This window comes from Diceros bicornis, assembly GCF_020826845.1.
Source record: "Diceros bicornis minor isolate mBicDic1 chromosome 30 unlocalized genomic scaffold, mDicBic1.mat.cur SUPER_30_unloc_1, whole genome shotgun sequence".
Lineage (NCBI taxonomy): Eukaryota > Metazoa > Chordata > Mammalia > Perissodactyla > Rhinocerotidae > Diceros > Diceros bicornis.
Window position 1 is genome coordinate 9,313,249 of NW_026690899.1, and position 21,704 is coordinate 9,334,952.

Here is a 21,704-nt window from a genome sequence, read left to right on the forward strand (position 1 = left end):
GTCTCCAACTCCTAGAAATAACTTCATGCCCCATCTCCCTCTCTTCCAGCTAGTAAGGATCACATAATTTCTAACAAAGTTTTGACACAGATTCCCAATTCGGGCATTCAGAACATATAGCACGTTGCTGTAAGCAAGCACATTCTCATTCAAAGTTGCAAGTTACTATGTAGGAACAAGTTTGTATAGGTATTTCAAAGATGCCCAGAACTGAGCTAAACTTGGTCTGTCTCCAACTCCTACAAATAACTTCATGCCCCTTCTCCCTCACTTCCAGCTAGTAAGGATCACATAATTCCTAACAAAGTTTTGACACAGAATCCCAATTCGGGCATTCAGAACATATAGCACGTTGCTGTAAGCAAGCACATTCTCATTAAAAGTTGCAAGTTACTATGTAGGAACAAGTTTGTATAGGTATTTCAAAGATGCCCAGAACTGAGCTAAACTTGGTCTGTCTCCAACTCCTAGAAATAACTTCATGCCACATCTTCCTTACTTCCAGCTAGTAAGGATCACATAATTCCTAACAAAATTTTGACACAGATTCCCAATTCGGGCATTCAGAACATATAGCACGTTGCTGTAAGCAAGCACATTCTCATTCAAAGTTGCAAGTTACTATGTAGGAACAAGTTTGTATAGGTATTTCAAAGATGCCCAGAACTGAGCTAAACTGGGTATCTCCAACTCCTAGAAATAACTTCATGCCCCATCTCCCTTACTTCCAGCTAGTAAGGATCACATAATTCCTAACAAAGTTTTGACACAGATTCCCAATTTGGGCAATCAGAACATACAGCACGTTGCTGTAAGCAAGCACATTCTCATTCAAAGTTGCAAGTTACTATGTAGGAACAAATTTGTATAGGTATTTCAAAGATGCCTAGAACTGAGCTAAACTTGGTATGTCTCCAACTCCTAGAAATAACTTCATCCCACATCTCCCTTACTTCCAGCTGGTAAGGATCACATAATTCCTAACAAAGATTAGACACAGATTCCCAATTAGGGCATTCAGAATATATGGCACGTTCCTTTAAGCAACTACTTTTACATTCCAAGTAGCAAGTGACTATGTAGGAACAAGTTTGTATAGGTATTTTAAAGATGCCCAGAACTGAGGTAAAGTGGGTATGTCTCCAACTCCTAGAAATAACTTCATGCCCCATCTCCCTTACTTCCAGCTCATAAGATTCACATAATTCCTAACAAAGTTATGACACAGATTCCCAATTCGGGCATTCAGAACATATAGCACGTTGCTGTAAGCAAGCACATTCTCATTCAAAGTTGCAAGTTACTATGTAGGAACAAGTTTGTATAGGTATTTCACAGATGCCCAGAACTGAGCTAAACTTGGTATGTGTCCAACCTCTAGAAATAACTTCATGACCCAACTCCCTTACTTCCACATAGTAAGGATCACATAATTCCTAACAAAGTTTAGACACAGATTCCCAATTCGGGCATTCAGAATATATGGCACGTTCCTTTAAGCAACTACTTTTTCATTCCAAGAAGCAAGTTACTATGTAGGAACAAGTTTGTATAGGTATTTTAAAGATGCCCAAAACTGAGGTAAATTTGGTATGTCTCCAACTCCTAGGAATAACTTCATGCCCCATCTCCCTTACTTCCAGCTAGTAAGGATCACAAGATTCCTAACAATGTTTTGACACAGATTCCCAATTCGGGCATTCAGAACATACAGCACGTTGCTGTAAGCAAGCACATTCTCATTCAAAGTTGCAAGTTACTATGTAGGAACAAGTTTGTATAGGTATTTCAAAGATGCCCAGAACTGAGCTAAACTTGGTATGTCTCCAACTCCTAGAAATATCTTCATGCCCCATGTCCCTTACTTCCAGCGAGTAAGATTCACATAATTCCTAACAAAGTTTTGACACAGATTCCCAATTCGGGCATTCAGAACATATGGCACGTTGCTGTAAGCAAGCACATTCTCATTCAAAGTTGCAAGTTACTATGTAGGAACAAGTTTGTATAGGACTTTCAAAGATGCCCAGAACTGAGCTAAACTTGGTATGTCATCAACTCCTGGAAATATTTTCATGCCCCATCTCCCTTACTTCCAGCTAGTAAGTATCACATAATTTCAAAGAAAGTTTTGACACAGATTCCCAATTCGGGCATTCAGAACATATAGCACGTTGCTGTAAGCAAGCACATTCTCATTCAAAGTTGCAAGTTACTATGTAGGAACAAGTTTGTATAGGGATTTCAAAGATGCCCAGAACTGAGCTAAAGTGGGTATGTCTCCAACTCCTAGAAATAAATTCTTGCCCCATCTCCCTTACTTCCAGCTAGTAAGGATCACATAATTCCTAACAAAGTTTTGACACAGATTCCCAATTCGGGCCTTCAGAACATATAGCACGTTGCTGTAAGCAAGCATATTCTCATTCAAAGTTGCAAGTTTCTATGTAGTAAGAAGTTTCTATAGGTATTTCAAAGATGCCCAGAACTGAGCTAAAGTGGGTATGTTTCCAACTCCTAGAAATAACTTCATGCCCCATCTCCCTTACTTCCAGCTAGTAAGGATCACATAATTCCTAACAAAGTTTTGACACAGATTCCCAATTCGGGCATTGAGAACATATAGCACGTTGCTGTAAGCAAGCACATTCTCATTCAAAGTTGCAAGTTACTATGTAGGAACAAGTTTGTATAGGTATTTCAAAGATGCCCAGAACTGAGCTAAACTTGGAATGTCTCCAACTCCTGGAAATAACTTCATGCCCCATCTCCCTTACTTCCAGCTAGTAAGGATCACATAATTCCTAACAAAGTTTTGACACAGATTCCCAATTCGGGCAATCAGAACATACAGCACGTTGCTGTAAGCAAGCACATTCTCATTCAAAGTTGCAAGTTACTATGTAGGAACAAGTTTGTATAGGTATTTCAAAGATGCCCAGAACTGAGCTAAACGTTGTATGTCTCCAACTCCTATAAATATCTTCATGCCCCATCGCCCTTATTTCCAGCTAGTAAGGATCACATAATTTCTAACAAAGTTTTGACACAGATTCCCAATTAGGGCATTAGGAACATATAGCACGTTGCTGTAAGCAAGCACATTCTCATTCAAAGTTGCAAGTTACTATGTAGGAACAAGTTTGTATAGGTATTTCAAAGATGCCCAGAACTGAGCTAAACTTGGTATGTCTCCAACTCCTAGAAATAACTTCATACCCCATCTCCCTTACTTCCAGCTAGTAAGGATCACATAATTCCTAATAAAGATTTGACACAGATTCCCAACTCGGGCATTCAGAACATATAGCACGTTGCTGTAAGCAAGCACATTCTCATTCAAAGTTGCAAGTTACTATGTAGGAACAAGTTTGTATAGGTATTTCAAAGATGCCCAGAACTGACCTAAACTTGGTATGTCTCCAACTCCTAGAAATAACTTCATGCCCCATCTCCCTTAATTCCAGCTGGTAAGGATCACATAATTCCTAACAAAGTTTTGACACAGATTCCCAATTCGGGCATTCAGAATATATGGCACGTTCCTTTAAGCAACTACTTTTTCATTCCAAGAAGCAAGTTACTATGTAGGAACAAGTTTGTATAGGTATTTTAATGATGCCCAAAACTGAGGTAAAGTTGGTATGTCTCCAACTCCTAGAAATAACTTCATGCCCCATCTCCCTTACTTCCAGCTAGTAAGGATCACATAATTCCTAACAAAGTTTTGACACAGATTCCGAATTCAGGCATTCAGAACATATAGCACGTTGCTGTAAGCAAGCACATTCTCATTCAAAGTTTCAAGTTACTATGTAGAAACAAGTTTGTATAGGTATTTCAATGATGCCCAGAACTGAGCTAAACTTGGTATGTCTCCAACTCCTAGAAATAACTTCATGCCCCATCTCCCTCACTTCCAGCTAGTAAGGATCACATAATTCCTAACAAAGTTTTGACACAGATTGCCAATTCGGGCATTCAGAACATATAGCACGTTGCTGTAAGCAAGCACATTCTCATTCAAATTCGCCAGATACTATGTAGGAACAAGTTTGTATAGGTATTTCAAAGATGCCCAGAACTGAGCTAAACTTGGTATGTCTCCAACTCCTGGAAATAACTTCATGCCCCTTCTCCCTTACTTCCAGCTAGTAAGGATTACATAATTCCTAACAAAGTTTTGACACAGATTCCCAATTCGGGCATTCAGAACATATAGCACGTTGCTGTAAGCAAGCACATTCTCATTCAATGTTGCAAGTTACTATGTAGGAACAAGTTTGTATAGGTATTTCAAAGATGCCCAGAACTGAGCTAAACTTGGTATGTCTCCAACTCCTAGAAATAACTTCATGCCCCATCTCCCTTACTTCCATCTAGTAAGGATAACATAATTTCTAACAAAGTTTTGACACAGTTTCCCAATTCGGGCATTCAGAACATAGAGCACGTTGCTGTAAGCAAGCACATTCTCATTCAAAGTTGCAAGTTACTATGTAGGAACAAGTTTGTATAGGTATTTCAAAGATGCCCAGAACTGAGCTAAACTTGGTCTGTCTCAAACTCCTAGAAATAACTTCATGCCCCATCTCCCTCACTTCCAGCTAGTAAGGATCACATAATTTCTAACAAAGTTTTGACACAGATTCCCAATTCGGGCATTCAGAACATATAGCACGTTGCTGTAAGCAAGCACATTCTCATTCAAAGTGGCAAGTTACTATGTAGGAACAAGTTTGTATAGGTATTTCAAAGATGCCCAGAACTGAGCTAAACGTTGTATGTCTCCAACTCCTAGAAATAACTTCATGCCCCATCGCCCTTATTTCCAGCTAGTAAGGATCACATAATTTCTAACAAAGTTTTGACACAGATTCCCAATTCGGGCATTCAGAACATATAGCACGTTGCTGTAAGCAAGCACATTCTCATTCAAAGTTGCAAGTTACTATGTAGGAACAAGTTTGTATAGGTATTTCAAAGATGCCCAGAACTGAGCTAAACTTGGTATGTCTCCAACTCCTAGAAATAACTTCATACCCCATCTCCCTTACTTCCAGCTAGTAAGGATCACATAATTCCTAATAAAGATTTGACACAGATTCCCAACTCGGGCATTCAGAACATATAGCACGTTGCTGTAAGCAAGCACATTCTCATTCAAAGTTGCAAGTTACTATGTAGGAACAAGTTTGTATAGGTATTTCAAAGATGCCCAGAACTGAACTAAACTTGGTATGTCTCCAACTCCTAGAAATAACTTCATCCCCCATCTCCCTTACTTCCAGCTGGTAAGGATCACATAATTCCTAACAAAGTTTTGACACAGATTCCCATTCAAGCATTCAGAATATATGGAACGTTCCTTTAAGCAACTACTTTTTCATTCCAAGTAACAAGTTACTATGTAGGAACATGTTTGTATAGGTATTTTAAAGATGCCCAGAACTGAGCTAAACTTGGTATGTCTCCAACTCCTAGAAATAACTTCATGCCCCATCTCCCTCACTTCCAGCTAGTAAGGATCACATAATTCCTAACAAAGTTTTGACACAGATTGCCAATTCGGGCATTCAGAACATATAGCACGTTGCTGTAAGCAAGCACATTCTCATTCAAATTCGCCAGATACTATGTAGGAACAAGTTTGTATAGGTATTTCAAAGATGCCCAGAACTGAGCTAAACTTGGTCTGTCTCAAACTCCTAGAAATAACTTCATGCCCCATCTCCCTCACTTCCAGCTAGTAAGGATCACATAATTTCTAACAAAGTTTTGACACAGATTCCCAATTCGGGCATTCAGAACATATAGCACGTTGCTGTAAGCAAGCACATTCTCATTCAAAGTTGCAAGTTACTATGTAGGAACAAGTTTGTATAGGTATTTCAAAGATGCCCAGAACTGAGCTAAACTTGGTATGTCTCCAACTCCTAGAAATAACTTCATGCCCCATCTCCCTCACTTCCAGCTAGTAAGGATCACATAATTCCTAACAAAGTTTTGACACAGATTCCCAATTCGGGCATTCAGAACATATAGCACGTTGCTGTAAGCAAGCACATTCTCATTCAAAGTTGCAAGTTACTATGTACGAACAAGTTTGTATAGCTATTTCAAAGATGCCCAGTACTGAGCTAAACTGGGTAACTCCAACTCCTAGAAATAACTTCATTCCCCATCTCCCTTACTTCCAGCTAGTAAGGATCACATAATTCCTAACAATGTTTTGACACAGATTCCCAATTTGGGCAATCAGAACATACAGCACGTTGCTGTAAGCAAGCACATTCTCATTCAAAGTTGCAAGTTACTATGTAGGAACAAATTTGTATAGGTATTTCAAAGATGCCCAAAACTTTGCTAAACGTTGTATGTCTCCAACTCCTAGAAATAACTTCATGCCCCATCGCCCTTATTTCCAGCTAGTAAGGATCACATAATTTCTAACAAAGTTTTGACACAGATTCCCAATTCGGGCATTCAGAACATATAGCACGTTGCTGTAAGCAAGCACATTCTCATTCAAATTTGCAAGTTACTATGTAGGAACAAGTTTGTATAGGTATTTCAAAGATGCCCATAACTGAGCTAAACTTGGTATGTCTCCAACTCCTACAAATAACTTCATGCCCCATCTCCCTCACTTCCAGCTAGTAAGGATCACATAATTCCTAACAAAGTTTTGACACAGATTCCCAATTCGGGCATTCAGAACATATACCAAGATGCTGTAAGCAAGCACATTCTCATTCAAAGTTGCAAGTTACTATGTAGGAACAAGTTTGTATAGGTATTTCAAAGATGCCCAGAACTGAGCTAAACGTTGTATGTCTCCAACTCCGAGAAATAACTTCATGCCCCATCTCCCTCACTTCCAGCTAGTAAGGATCACATAATTTCTAACAAAGTTTTGACACAGATTCCCAATTCGGGCATTCAGAACATATAGCACGTTGCTGTAAGCAAGCACATTCTCATTCAAAGTTGCAAGTTACTATGTAGGAACAAGTTTGTATAGGTATTTCAAAGATGCCCAGAACTGAGCTAAACTTGGTATGTCTCCAACTCCTAGAAATAACTTCATGCCCCATCTCCCTTACTTCCAGCTAGTAAGGATCACATAATACCTAACAAAGTTTTGACACAGATTCCCAATTCGGGCATTCAGAACATATAGCACGTTGCTGTAAGCAAGCACATTCTCATTCAAAGTTGCAAGTTACTATGTAGGAACAAGTTTGTATAGGTATTTCAAAGATGCCCAGAACTGAGCTAAACTTGGTAAGTCTCCAACTCCTAGAAATAACTTCATGCCCCATCTCCCTTACTTCCAGCGAGTAAGATTCACATAATTCCTAACAATGTTTTGACACAGATTCCCAATTCGGGCATTCAGAACATATAGCACGTTGCTGTAAGCAAGCACATTCTCATTCAAAGCTGCAAGTTACTTTGTAGGAACAAGTTTGTATAGGACTTTCAAAGATGCCCAGAACTGAGCTAAACTTGGTATGTCTCCAACTCCTAGAAATAACTCCATGCCCCATCTCCCTTACTTCCAGCTAGTATGGATCACATAATTTCAATGAAAGTTTTGACACAGATTCCCAATTGGGGCATTCAGAACATATAGCACGTTGCTGTAAGCAAGCACATTCTCATTCAAAGTTGCAAGTTACTATGTAGGAACAAGTTTGTATAGGTATTTCAAAGATGCCCAGAACTGAGCTAAACTTGGTATGTCTCCAACTCCTAGAAATAACTTCATGCCCCATCTCCCTTACTTCCAGCTGGTAAGGATCACATAATTCCTAACAAAGTTTTGACACAGATTCCCAATTCGGGCATGCAGAATATATGGCACGTTCCTTTAAGCAACTACTTTTTCATTCCAGGAAGCAAGTTACTATGTAGGAACAAGTTTGTATAGGTATTTTAAAGATGCCCAAAACTGAGGTAAATTTGGTATGTCTCCAACTCCTAGAAATATCTTCATGCCCCATGTCCCTTACTTCCAGCGAGTAAGATTCACATAATTCCTAACAAAGTTTTGACACAGATTCCCAATTCGGGCATTCAGAACATATGGCACGTTGCTGTAAGCAAGCACATTCTCATTCAAAGTTGCAAGTTACTATGTAGGAACAAGTTTGTATAGGACTTTCAAAGATGCCCAGAACTGAGCTAAACTTGGTATGTCATCAACTCCTAGAAATATTTTCATGCCCCATCTCCCTTACTTCCAGCTAGTAAGTATCACATAATTTCAAAGAAAGTTTTGACACAGATTCCCAATTCGGGCATTCAGAACATATAGCACGTTGCTGTAAGCAAGCACATTCTCATTCAAAGTTGCAAGTTACTATGTAGGAACAAGTTTGTATAGGGATTTCAAAGATGCCCAGAACTGAGCTAAAGTGGGTATGTCTCCAACTCCTAGAAATAACTTCTTGCCCCATCTCCCTTACTTCCAGCTAGTAAGGATCACATAATTCCTAACAAAGTTTTGACACAGATTCCCAATTCGGGCCTTCAGAACATATAGCACGTTGCTGTAAGCAAGCACATTCTCATTCAAAGTTGCAAGTTTCTATGTAGTAAGAAGTTTCTATAGGTATTTCAAAGATGCCCAGAACTGAGCTAAAGTGGGTATGTTTCCAACTCCTAGAAATAACTTCATGCCCCATCTCCCTTACTTCCAGCTAGTAAGGATCACATAATTCCTAACAAAGTTTTGACACAGATTCCCAATTCGGGCATTGAGAACATATAGCACGTTGCTGTAAGCAAGCACATTCTCATTCAAAGTTGCAAGTTACTATGTAGGAACAAGTTTGTATAGGTATTTCAAAGATGCCCAGAACTGAGCTAAACTTGGTATGTCTCCAACTCCTGGAAATAACTTCATGCCCCATCTCCCTTACTTCCAGCTAGTAAGGATCACATAATTCCTAACAAAGTTTTGACACAGATTCCCAATTCGTGCAATCAGAACATACAGCACGTTGCTGTAAGCAAGCACATTCTCATTCAAAGTTGCAAGTTACTATGTAGGAACAAGTTTGTATAGGTATTTCAAAGATGCCCAGAACTGAGCTAAACGTTGTATGTCTCCAACTCCTAGAAATAACTTCATGCCCCATCGCCCTTATTTCCAGCTAGTAAGGATCACATAATTTCTAACAAAGTTTTGACACAGATTCCCAATTCGGGCATTCAGAACATATAGCACGTTGCTGTAAGCAAGCACATTCTCATTCAAAGTTGCAAGTTACTATGTAGGAACAAGTTTGTATAGGTATTTCAAAGATGCCCAGAACTGAGCTAAACTTGGTATGTCTCCAACTCCTAGAAATAACTTCATACCCCATCTCCCTTACTTCCAGCTAGTAAGGATCACATAATTCCTAATAAAGATTTGACACAGATTCCCAACTCGGGCATTCAGAACATATAGCACGTTGCTGTAAGCAAGCACATTCTCATTCAAAGTTGCAAGTTACTATGTAGGAACAAGTTTGTATAGGTATTTCAAAGATGCCCAGAACTGAACTAAACTTGGTATGTCTCCAACTCCTAGAAATAACTTCATCCCCCATCTCCCTTACTTCCAGCTGGTAAGGATCACATAATTCCTAACAAAGTTTTGACACAGATTCCCATTCAAGCATTCAGAATATATGGCACGTTCCTTTAAGCAACTACTTTTTCATTCCAAGTAACAAGTTACTATGTAGGAACATGTTTGTATAGGTATTTTAAAGATGCCCAGAACTGAGCTAAACGTTGTATGTCTCCAACTCCTAGAAATAACTTCATGCCCCATCTCACTTACTTCCAGCTAGTAAGGATCACATAATTCCTAACAAAGTTTTGACACAGATTCCCAATTCGGGCATTCAGAACATATAGCACGTTGCTGTAAGCAAGCACATTCTCATTCAAAGTTGCAAGTTACTATGTAGGAATATGTTTGTATAGGTATTTCAAAGATGCCCAGAACTGAGCTAAACTTGGTATGTCTCCAACTCCTAGAAATAACTTCATGCCCCTTCTCCCTTACTTCCAGCTAGTAAGGATCACATAGTTCCTAACAAAGTTTTGACACAGATTCCCAATTCGGGCATTCAGAACATATAGCACGTTGCTGTAAGCAAGCACATTCTCATTCAATGTTGCAAGTTACTATGTAGGAACAAGTTTGTATAGGTATTTCAATGATGCCCCGAAGTGAGCTAAACGTTGTATGTCTCCAACTCCTAGAAATAACTTCATGCCCCATCTCCCTTACTTCCAGCTAGTAAGGATCACATAATTTCTAACAAAGTTTTGACACAGATTCCCAATTTGGGCATTCAGAATATATAGCACGTTGCTGTAAGCAAGCACATTCTCATTGAGAGTTGCAAGTTACTATGTAGGAACAAGTTTGTATAGGTATTTCAAAGATGCCCAGAACTGAGCTAAACTTGGTATGTCTCCAACTCCTACAAATAACTTCATGCCCCTTCTCCCTCACTTCCAGCTAGTAAGGATCACATAATTCCTAACAAAGTTTTGACACAGAATCCCAATTCGGGCATTCAGAACATATAGCACGTTGCTGTAAGCAAGCACATTCTCATTAAAAGTTGCAAGTTACTATGTAGGAACAAGTTTGTATAGGTATTTCAAAGATGCCCAGAACTGAGCTAAACTTGGTCTGTCTCCAACTCCTAGAAATAACTTCATGCCCCATCTTCCTTACTTCCAGCTAGTAAGGATCACATAATTCCTAACAAAATTTTGACACAGATTCCCAATTCGGGCATTCAGAACATATAGCACGTTGTTGTAAGCAAGCACATTCTCATTCAAAGTTGCAAGTTACTATGTAGGAACAAGTTTGTATAGGTATTTCAAAGATGCCCAGAACTGAGCTAAACTGGGTATCTCCAACTCCTAGAAATAACTTCATGCCCCATCTCCCTTACTTCCAGCTAGTAAGGATCACATAATTCCTAACAAAGTTTTGACACAGATTCCCAATTTGGGCAATCAGAACATACAGCACGTTGCTGTAAGCAAGCACATTCTCATTCAAAGTTGCAAGTTACTATGTAGGAACAAATTTGTATAGGTATTTCAAAGATGCCTAGAACTGAGCTAAACTTGGTATGTCTCCAACTCCTAGAAATAACTTCATCCCACATCTCCCTTACTTCCAGCTGGTAAGGATCACATAATTCCTAACAAAGATTAGACACAGATTCCCAATTCGGGCATTCAGAATATATGGCACGTTCCTTTAAGCAACTACTTTTTCATTCCAAGTAGCAAGTGACTATGTAGGAACAAGTTTGTATAGGTATTTTAAAGATGCCCAGAACTGAGGTAAAGTGGGTATGTCTCCAACTCCTAGAAATAACTTCATGCCCCATCTCCCTTACTTCCAGCTCATAAGATTCACATAATTCCTAACAAAGTTATGACACAGATTCCCAATTCGGGCATTCAGAACATATAGCACGTTGCTGTAAGCAAGCACATTCTCATTCAAAGTTGCAAGTTACTATGTAGGAACAAGTTTGTATAGGTATTTCACAGATGCCCAGAACTGAGCTAAACTTGGTATGTGTCCAACCTCTAGAAATAACTTCATGACCCAACTCCCTTACTTCCACATAGTAAGGATCACATAATTCCTAACAAAGTTTAGACACAGATTCCCAATTCGGGCATTCAGAATATATGGCACGTTCCTTTAAGCAACTACTTTTTCATTCCAAGAAGCAAGTTACTATGTAGGAACAAGTTTGTATAGGTATTTTAAAGATGCCCAAAACTGAGGTAAATTTGGTATGTCTCCAACTCCTAGGAATAACTTCATGCCCCATCTCCCTTACTTCCAGCTAGTAAGGATCACAAGATTCCTAACAATGTTTTGACACAGATTCCCAATTCGGGCATTCAGAACATACAGCACGTTGCTGTAAGCAAGCACATTCTCATTCAAAGTTGCAAGTTACTATGTAGGAACAAGTTTGTATAGGTATTTCAAAGATGCCCAGAACTGAGCTAAACTTGGTATGTCTCCAACTCCTAGAAATATCTTCATGCCCCATGTCCCTTACTTCCAGCGAGTAAGATTCACATAATTCCTAACAAAGTTTTGACACAGATTCCCAATTCGGGCATTCAGAACATATGGCACGTTGCTGTAAGCAAGCACATTCTCATTCAAAGTTGCAAGTTACTATGTAGGAACAAGTTTGTATAGGACTTTCAAAGATGCCCAGAACTGAGCTAAACTTGGTATGTCATCAACTCCTGGAAATATTTTCATGCCCCATCTCCCTTACTTCCAGCTAGTAAGTATCACATAATTTCAAAGAAAGTTTTGACACAGATTCCCAATTCGGGCATTCAGAACATATAGCACGTTGCTGTAAGCAAGCACATTCTCATTCAAAGTTGCAAGTTACTATGTAGGAACAAGTTTGTATAGGGATTTCAAAGATGCCCAGAACTGAGCTAAAGTGGGTATGTCTCCAACTCCTAGAAATAAATTCTTGCCCCATCTCCCTTACTTCCAGCTAGTAAGGATCACATAATTCCTAACAAAGTTTTGACACAGATTCCCAATTCGGGCCTTCAGAACATATAGCACGTTGCTGTAAGCAAGCACATTCTCATTCAAAGTTGCAAGTTTCTATGTAGTAAGAAGTTTCTATAGGTATTTCAAAGATGCCCAGAACTGAGCTAAAGTGGGTATGTTTCCAATTCCTAGAAATAACTTCATGCCCCATCTCCCTTACTTCCAGCTAGTAAGGATCACATAATTCCTAACAAAGTTTTGACACAGATTCCCAATTCGGGCATTGAGAACATATAGCACGTTGCTGTAAGCAAGCACATTCTCATTCAAAGTTGCAAGTTACTATGTAGGAACAAGTTTGTATAGGTATTTCAAAGATGCCCAGAACTGAGCTAAACTTGGTATGTCTCCAACTCCTGGAAATAACTTCATGCCCCATCTCCCTTACTTCCAGCTAGTAAGGATCACATAATTCCTAACAAAGTTTTGACACAGATTCCCAATTCGGGCAATCAGAACATACAGCACGTTGCTGTAAGCAAGCACATTCTCATTCAAAGTTGCAAGTTACTATGTAGGAACAAGTTTGTATAGGTATTTCAAAGATGCCCAGAACTGAGCTAAACGTTGTATGTCTCCAACTCCTAGAAATATCTTCATGCCCCATCGCCCTTATTTCCAGCTAGTAAGGATCACATAATTTCTAACAAAGTTTTGACACAGATTCCCAATTAGTGCATTAGGAACATATAGCACGTTGCTGTAAGAAAGCACATTCTCATTCAAAGTTGCAAGTTACTATGTAGGAACAAGTTTGTATAGGTATTTCAAAGATGCCCAGAACTGAGCTAAACTTGGTATGTCTCCAACTCCTAGAAATAACTTCATCCCCCATCTCCCTTACTTCCAGCTGGTAAGGATCACATAATTCCTAACAAAGTTTTGACACAGATTCCCATTCAAGCATTCAGAATATATGGCACGTTCCTTTAAGCAACTACTTTTTCATTCCAAGTAACAAGTTACTATGTAGGAACATGTTTGTATAGGTATTTTAAAGATGCCCAGAACTGAGCTAAACGTTGTATGTCTCCAACTCCTAGAAATAACTTCATGCCCCATCTCCCTTACTACCAGCTGGTAAGGATCACATAATTCCTAACAAAGTTTTGACAGAGATTCCCAATTAAAGCATTCAGAATATATGGCACGTTCCTTTAAGCAACTACTTTTTCATTCCAAGTAGCAAGTTACTATGTAGGAACATGTTTGTATAGGTATTTTAAAGATGCCCAGAACTGAGGTAAAGTGGGTATGTCTCCAACTCCTAGATATAACTTCATGCCCCATCTCCCTTACTTCCAGCTAGTAAGATTCACATAATTCCTAACAAAGTTTTGACACAGATTCCCAATTCGGGCATTCAGAACATATAGCACGTTGCTGTAAGCAAGCACATTCTCATTCAAAGTTGCAAGTTACTATGTAGGAACAAGTTTGTATAGGTATTTCACAGATGCCCAGAACTGAGCTAAACGTTGTATGTATCCAACCTCTAGAAATAACATGATGACCCCACTCCCTTACTTCCAGCTAGTATGGATCACATAATTTCAATGAAAGTTTTGACACAGATTCCCAATTCGGGCATTCAGAACATATAGCACGTTGCTGTAAGCAAGCACATTCTCATTCAAAGTTGCAAGTTACTATGTAGGAACAAGTTTGTATAGGTATTTCAAAGATGCCCTGAACTGAGCTAAACTTGGTAAGTCTCCAACTCCTAGAAAAAACTTCATGCCCCATCTGCCTTTCTTACAGCTAGTAAGGATCACATAATTCCTAAAAAAGTTTTGACACAGAATCCCAATTCGGGCATTCAGAACATATAGCACGTTGCTGTAAGCAAGCACATTCTCATTCAAATTTGCAATTACTATGTAGGAACAAGTTTGTATAGGTATTTCAAAGATGCCCAGAACTGAGCTAAACTTGGTATGTCTCCAACCTCTAGAAATAACTTTATGCCCCAACTCCCTTACTTACAGCTTGTAAGGATCACATAACTCCTAACAAAGTTTTGACACAGATTCCCAATTCGGGCATTCAGAACATATAGCACGTTGCTGTAAGCAAGCACATTCTCATTCAAAGTTGCAAGTTACTATGTAGGAACAAGTTTGTATAGGTATTTCAAAGATGCCCAGAACTGAGCTAAACTTGGTATGTCTCCAACTCCTAGAAATAACTTCATGCCCCATCTCCCTTACTTCCAGCTAGTAAGGATCACATAATTCCTAAAAAAGTTTTGACACAGATTCCCAATTCGGGCATTCAGAACACAGAGCACGTTGCTGTAAGCAAGCACATTCTCATTCAAAGATGCAAGTTACTATGTAGAAACAAGTTTGTATAGGTATTTCAAAGATGCCCAGAACTGAGCTAAACTTGGTATGTCTCCAACTCCTAGAAATAACTTCATGCCCCATCTCCCTTACTTCCAGCTAGTAAGGATCCCATAATTCCTAACAAAGATTTGACACAGATTCCCAATTCGGGCATTCAGAACATATAGCACGTTGCTGTAAGCAAGCACATTCTCATTCAAAGTTGCAAGTTACTATGTAGGAACAAGTTTGTATAGGTATTTCAAAGATGCCCAGAACTGAGCTAAACGTTGTATGTCTTCAACTCCTAGAAATAACTTCATGCCCCATCGCCCTTATTTTCAGCTAGTAAGGATCACATAATTCCTAACAAAGTTTTGACACAGATTCCCAATTCGGGCATTAGGAACATATAGCACGTTGCTGTAAGCAAGCACTTTCTCATTCCGAGTAGCAAGTTACTATGTAGGAAGAAGTTTCTATAGGTATTTAAAGATACCCAGAACTGAGCTATAGTGGGTATGTCTCCAACTCCTAGAAATAACTTCATGCGTCATCTCCCTTACTTCCATCTAGTAATGATCACATAATTCCTAACAAAGTTTTGACACAGTTTCCCAATTCGGGCATTCAGAACATGTAGCACGTTGCTTTAAGCAAGCACTTTCTCATTCCAAGTAGCAAGTTACTATGTAGGAACAAGTTTGTATAGGTATTTCAAAGATGCCCAGAACTGAGCTAAAGTGCGTATGTCTCCAACTCCTAGAAATATCTTCATACCCCATCTCCCTTACCTCCAGCTAGTAAGGATCACATAATTCCTAACAAAGTTTTGACACAGATTCCCAATTCGGGCATTCAGAACATATAGCACGTTGCTGTAAGCAAGCACATTCTCATTCAAAGTTGCAAGTTACTATGTAGGAACAAGTTTGTATAGGTATTTCAAAGATGCCCAGAACTGAGCTAAACGTTGTATGTCTCCAACTCCTAGAAATAACTTCATGCCCCATCTCCTTTACTTTCACCTAGTAAGGATCACATAATTCCTAACAAAGTTTTGACTCAGAATCCCAATTCGGGCATTCAGAACATATAGCACGTTGCTGTAAGCAAGAACATTCTCGTTCAAAGTTGTAAGTTACTATGTAGGAACAAGTTTGTATAGGTATTTCAAAGATGCCCAGAACTGAGCTAAACGTTGTATGTCTCCAACTCCTAGAAATAACTTCATGCCCCATCTCCCTTACTTCCAGCTAGTAAGGATCACATAATTCCTAACAAAGTTTTGACACAGATTCCCAATTCGGGCATTCAGAACATATAGCACGTTGCTGTAAGCAAGCACATTCTCATTCAAAGTTGCAAGTTACTATGTAGGAACAAGTTTGTAAGGGATTTCAAAGATGCCCAGAACTGAGCTAATGTGGGTATGTCTCCAACTCCTAGAAATATCTTCATACCCCATCTCCCTTACTTCCAGCTAGTAAGGATCACATAATTCCTAACAAAGTTTTGACACAGAGTCCCAATTCGGGCATTCAGAACATATAGCACGTTGCTGTAAGCAAGCACATTCTCATTCAAAGTTTCAAGTTACTATGTAGGAACAAGTTTGTATAGGTATTTCAAAGATGCCCAGAACTGAGCTAAACGTTGTATGTCTCCAACTCCTAGAAATAACTTCATGCCCCATCTCCCTTACTTCCAGCTAGTAAGGATCACATAATTCCTAACAAAGTTTTGACACAGATTCCCAATTCGGGCATTCAGAACATATAGCACGTTGCTGTTAGCAAGCACATTCTCATTCAATGTTGCAAGTTACTATATAGGAACAAGTTTGTATAGGTATTTCAAAGATGCCCAGAACTGAGCTAAACTTGGTATGTCTCCAACTCCTAGAAATAACCACATGCCCCATCTCCCTTACTTCCAGCTAGTAAGGATCACATAATTCCTAACAAAGTTTTGACACAGATTCCCAATTCGGGCATTCAGAACATGTAGCACGTTGCTTTAAGCAAGCACTTTCTCACTCCAAGTAGCAAGTTACTATGTAGGAAGTAGTTTCTATAGGTATTTCAACGATGCCCAGAACTGAGCTAAATTGGGTATGTCTCCAACTCCTAGAAATAACTTCATGCCCCATCTCCCTTACTTCCAGCTAGTAAGGATCACATAATTCCTAACAAAGTTTTGACACAGATTCCCAATTTGGGCATTCAGAACATGTAGCACGTTGCTTTAAGCAAGCACTTTCTCATTCCGAGTAGCAAGTTACTATGTAGGAAGAAGTTTCTATAGGTATTTAAAGATACCCAGAACTGAGCTATAGTGGGTATGTCTCCAACTCCTAGAAATAACTTCATGCGTCATCTCCCTTACTTCCATCTAGTAAGGATCACATAATTCCTAAAAAAGTTTTGACACAGATTCCCAATTCGGGCATTCAGAACATGTAGCACGTTGCTTTAAGCAAGCACTTTCTCATTCCAAGTAGCAAGTTACTATGTAGGAACAAGTTTGTATAGGTATTTCAAAGATGCCCAGAACTGAGCTAAAGTGGGTAGTCTCCAACTCCTAGAAATATCTTCATACCCCATCTCCCTTAGCTCCAGCTAGTAAGGATCACATAATTCCTAACAAAGTTTTGACACAGATTCCCAATTCGGGCATTCAGAACATAAAGCACGTTGCTGTAAGCAAGCACATTCTCATTCAAAGTTGCAAGTTACTATGTAGGAACAAGTTTGTATAGGTATTTCAAAGATGCCCAGAACTGAGCTAAAATTGGTATGTCTCCAACTCCTAGAAATAACTTCATGCCCCATCTCCCTTACTTCCAGCTAGTAAGGATCACATAATTCCTAACAAAGTTTTGACACAGATTCCCAATTCGGGCATTCAGAACATATAGCACGTTGCTGTTAGCAAGCACATTCTCATTCAATGTTGTAAGTTACTATGTAGGAACAAGTTTGTATAGGTATTTCAAAGATGCCCAGAACTGAGCTAAACTTGGTATGTCTCCAACTCCTAGAAATAACCTCATGCCCCATCTCCCTTACTTCCAGCTAGTAAGGATCACATAATTCCTAACAAAGTTTTGACACAGAGTCCCAATTCGGGCATTCAGAACATGTAGCACGTTGCTTTAAGCAAGCACTTTTTCACTCCAAGTAGCAAGTTACTATGTAGGAAGAAGTTTCCATAGGTATTTCAACGATGCCCAGAACTGAGCTAAAGTGGATATGTCTCCAACTCCTAGAAATAACTTCATGCCACATCTCCCTTACTTCCAGCTAGTAAGGATCACATAATTCCTAACAAAGTTTTGACACAGATTCCCAATTTGTGCATTCAGAACATATAGCACGTTGCTGTAAGCAAGCACATTCTCATTTAAAGTTGCAAGTTACTATGTAGGAACAAGTTTGTAAGGGATTTCAAAGATGCCCAGAACTGAGCTAAAATGGGTATGTCTCCAACTCCTAGAGATAACTTCATGCCCCATCTCCCTTACTTCCATCAAGTAAGGATCACATAATTCCTAACAAAGTTTTGACACAGATTCCCAATTCCGGCATTCAGAACATATAGCACGTTGCTGTAAGCAAGCACATTCTCATTCAAAGTGGCAAGTTACTATGTAGGAACAAGTTTGTATAGGTATTTCAAAGATGCCCAGAAATGAGCTAAACTTGGTATGTCTCCAACTCCTAGAAATAACTTCATGCCCCATCTCCCTTACTTCCAGCTAGTAAGGATCACATAATTCCTAACAAAGTTTTGACACAGATTCCCAATTCGGGCCTTCAGAACATATAGCACGTTGCTGTAACAAAGCACATTCTCATACAATGTTGCCAGTTACTATGTAGGAACAAGTTTGTATAGGTATTTCAAAGATGCCCAGAACTGAGCTAAACGTTGTATGTCTCCAACTCCTAGAAAGAACTTCATGCCCCATCTCCCTTACTTCCAGCTAGTAAGGATTACATAATTCCTAACAAAGTTTTGACACAGATTCCCAATTCGGGCATTCAGAACATATAGCACGTTGCTGTAAGCAAGCACATTCTCATTCAAAGTTGCAAGTTACTATGTAGGAACAAGTTTGTATAGGTATTTAAAAGATGCCCAGAACTGAGCTAAACGTTGTATGTCTCCAGCTCCTAGAAATAACTTCATGCCCCATCTCCTTTACTTCCAGCTAGTAAGGATCACATAATTCCTCACAAAGTTTTGACACAGAATCCCAATTCGGGCATTCAGAACATATAGCACGTTGCTGTAAGCAAGCACATTCTCATTCAAAGTTGCAAGTTACCATGTAGGAACAAGTTTGTATAGGTATTTCAAAGATGCCCAGAACTGAGCTAAAATTGGTATGTCTCCAACTCCTAGAAATAACTTCATGCCCCATCTCCCTTACTTCCAGCTAGTAAGGATCACATAATTCCTAACAAAGTTTTGACACAGATTCCCAATTTGGGCATTCAGAACATATAGCACGTTGCTGTAAGCAAGCACATTCTCATTCAAAGTTGCAAGTTACTATGTAGGAACAAGTTTGTATAGGTATTTAAAAGATGCCCAGAACTGAGCTAAACGTTGTATGTCTCCAACTCCTAGAAATAACTTCATGCCCCATCTCCTTTACTTCCAGCTAGTAAGGATCACATAATTCCTAACAAAGTTTTGACACAGATTCCCAATTCTGGCATTCAGAACATATAGCACGTTGCTGTAAGCAAGCACATTCTCATTCAAAGTTGCAAGTTACTATGTAGGAACAAGTTTGTATAGGTATTTCAAAGATGCCCAGAACTGAGCTAAAATTGGTATGTCTCCAACTCCTAGAAATAACTTCATGCCCCATCTCCCTTACTTCCAGCTAGTAAGGATCACATAATTCCTAACAAAGTTTTGACACAGATTCCCAATTCGGGCATTCAGAACATATAGCACGTTGCTGTAAGCAAGCACATTCTCATTCAAAGTTGCAAGTTACTATGTAGGAACAAGTTTGTATAGGTATTTCAAAGATGCCCATGACTGAGCTAAACTTGGTATGTGTCCAACTCCTAGAAATAAATTCATGCCCCATCTCCCTTACTTCCAGCTAGTAAGGATCACATAATTCCTAACAAAGTTTTGACACAGATTCCCAATTCGGGCATTCAGAACATTTAGCACGTTGCTTTAAGCAAGCAATTTCTCATTCCAAGTAGCAAGTTACTATGTAGGAAGAAGTTTCTATAGGTATTTCAAAGATGCCCAAAACTGAGCTAAAGTGGGTATGTCTCCAACTCCTAGAAATATCTTCATGCCCCATCTCCCTTACTTCCAGCTAGTAAGGATCACATAATTCCTAACAAAGATTTGACACAGATTCCCAATTCGGGCTTTCAGAACATATAGCACGTTGCTGTAAGCAAGCACATTCTCATTCAAAGTGGCAAGTTACTATGTAGGTACCAGTTTGTATAGGTATTTCAAAGATGCCCAGAACTGAGCTAAAGTGGGTATGTCTCCAACTCCTAGAAATATCTTCATACCCCATCTCCCATACTTCCAGCTAGTAAGGATCACATAATTCCTAACAAAGTTTTGACACAGATTCCCAATTCGGGCATTCAGAACATGTAGCACGTTGCTTTAAGCAAGCACATTCTCATTCCATGTAGCAAGTTAATATGTAGGAAGAAATTTCTATAGGTATTTCAAAGATGCCCAGAACTCAGCTAAAGTGGATATGTCTCCAACTCCTAGAAATAACTTCATGCCCCATCTCCCTTACTTCCAGCTAGTAAGGATCACATAATTCCTAACAAAGTTTTGACACAGAATCCCAATTCGGGCATTCAGAACATATAGCACGTTGCTGTAAGCAAGCACATTCTCATTCAAAGTGGCAAATTACTATGTAGAAACAAGTTTGTATAGGTATTTCAAAGATGCCCAGAACTGAGCTAAAGTGGGTATGTCTCCAACTCCTAGAAATATCTTCATACCCCATCTCCCTTACTTACAGCTAGTAAGGATCACATAATTCCTAACAAAATTTTTGACACAGATTCCCAATTCGGGCATTCAGAACATGTAGCACGTTGCTGTAAGCAAGCACATTCTCATTCAAAGTTGCAAGTTACTATGTAGGAACAAGTTTGTATAGGTATTTCAAAGATGCCCAGAACTGAGCTAAACGTTGTATGTCTTCAACTCCTACAAATAACTTCATGCCCCATCTCCCTTACTTCCATCTAGTAATGATCACATAATTACTAACACAGTTTTGACACAGATTCCCAATTCGGGCATTAGGAACATATAGCACGTTGCTGTAAGCAAGCACATTCTCATTCAATGTGGCAAGTTACTATTTATTAACAAGTTTGTATAGGTATTTCAAATATGCCTAGAATGGAGCTAAAGTGCGTATGTCTCCAACTCCTAAAAATAACATCATGCCCCATCTCCCTTACTTCCAGCTAGTAAGGATCACATAATTCCTAACAAAGTTTTGACACAGATTCCCAATTCGGCCATTCAGAACATATAGCACGTTGCTGTAAGCAAGCACATTCTCATTCAAAGTTGCAAGTTACTATGTAGGAACAAGTTTGTATAGGTATCTCAAAGATGCCCAGAACTGAGCTAAACTTGGTATGTCTCCAACTCCTAGAAATAACTTCATGCCCCATCTCCCTTACTTCCAGCTAGTAAGG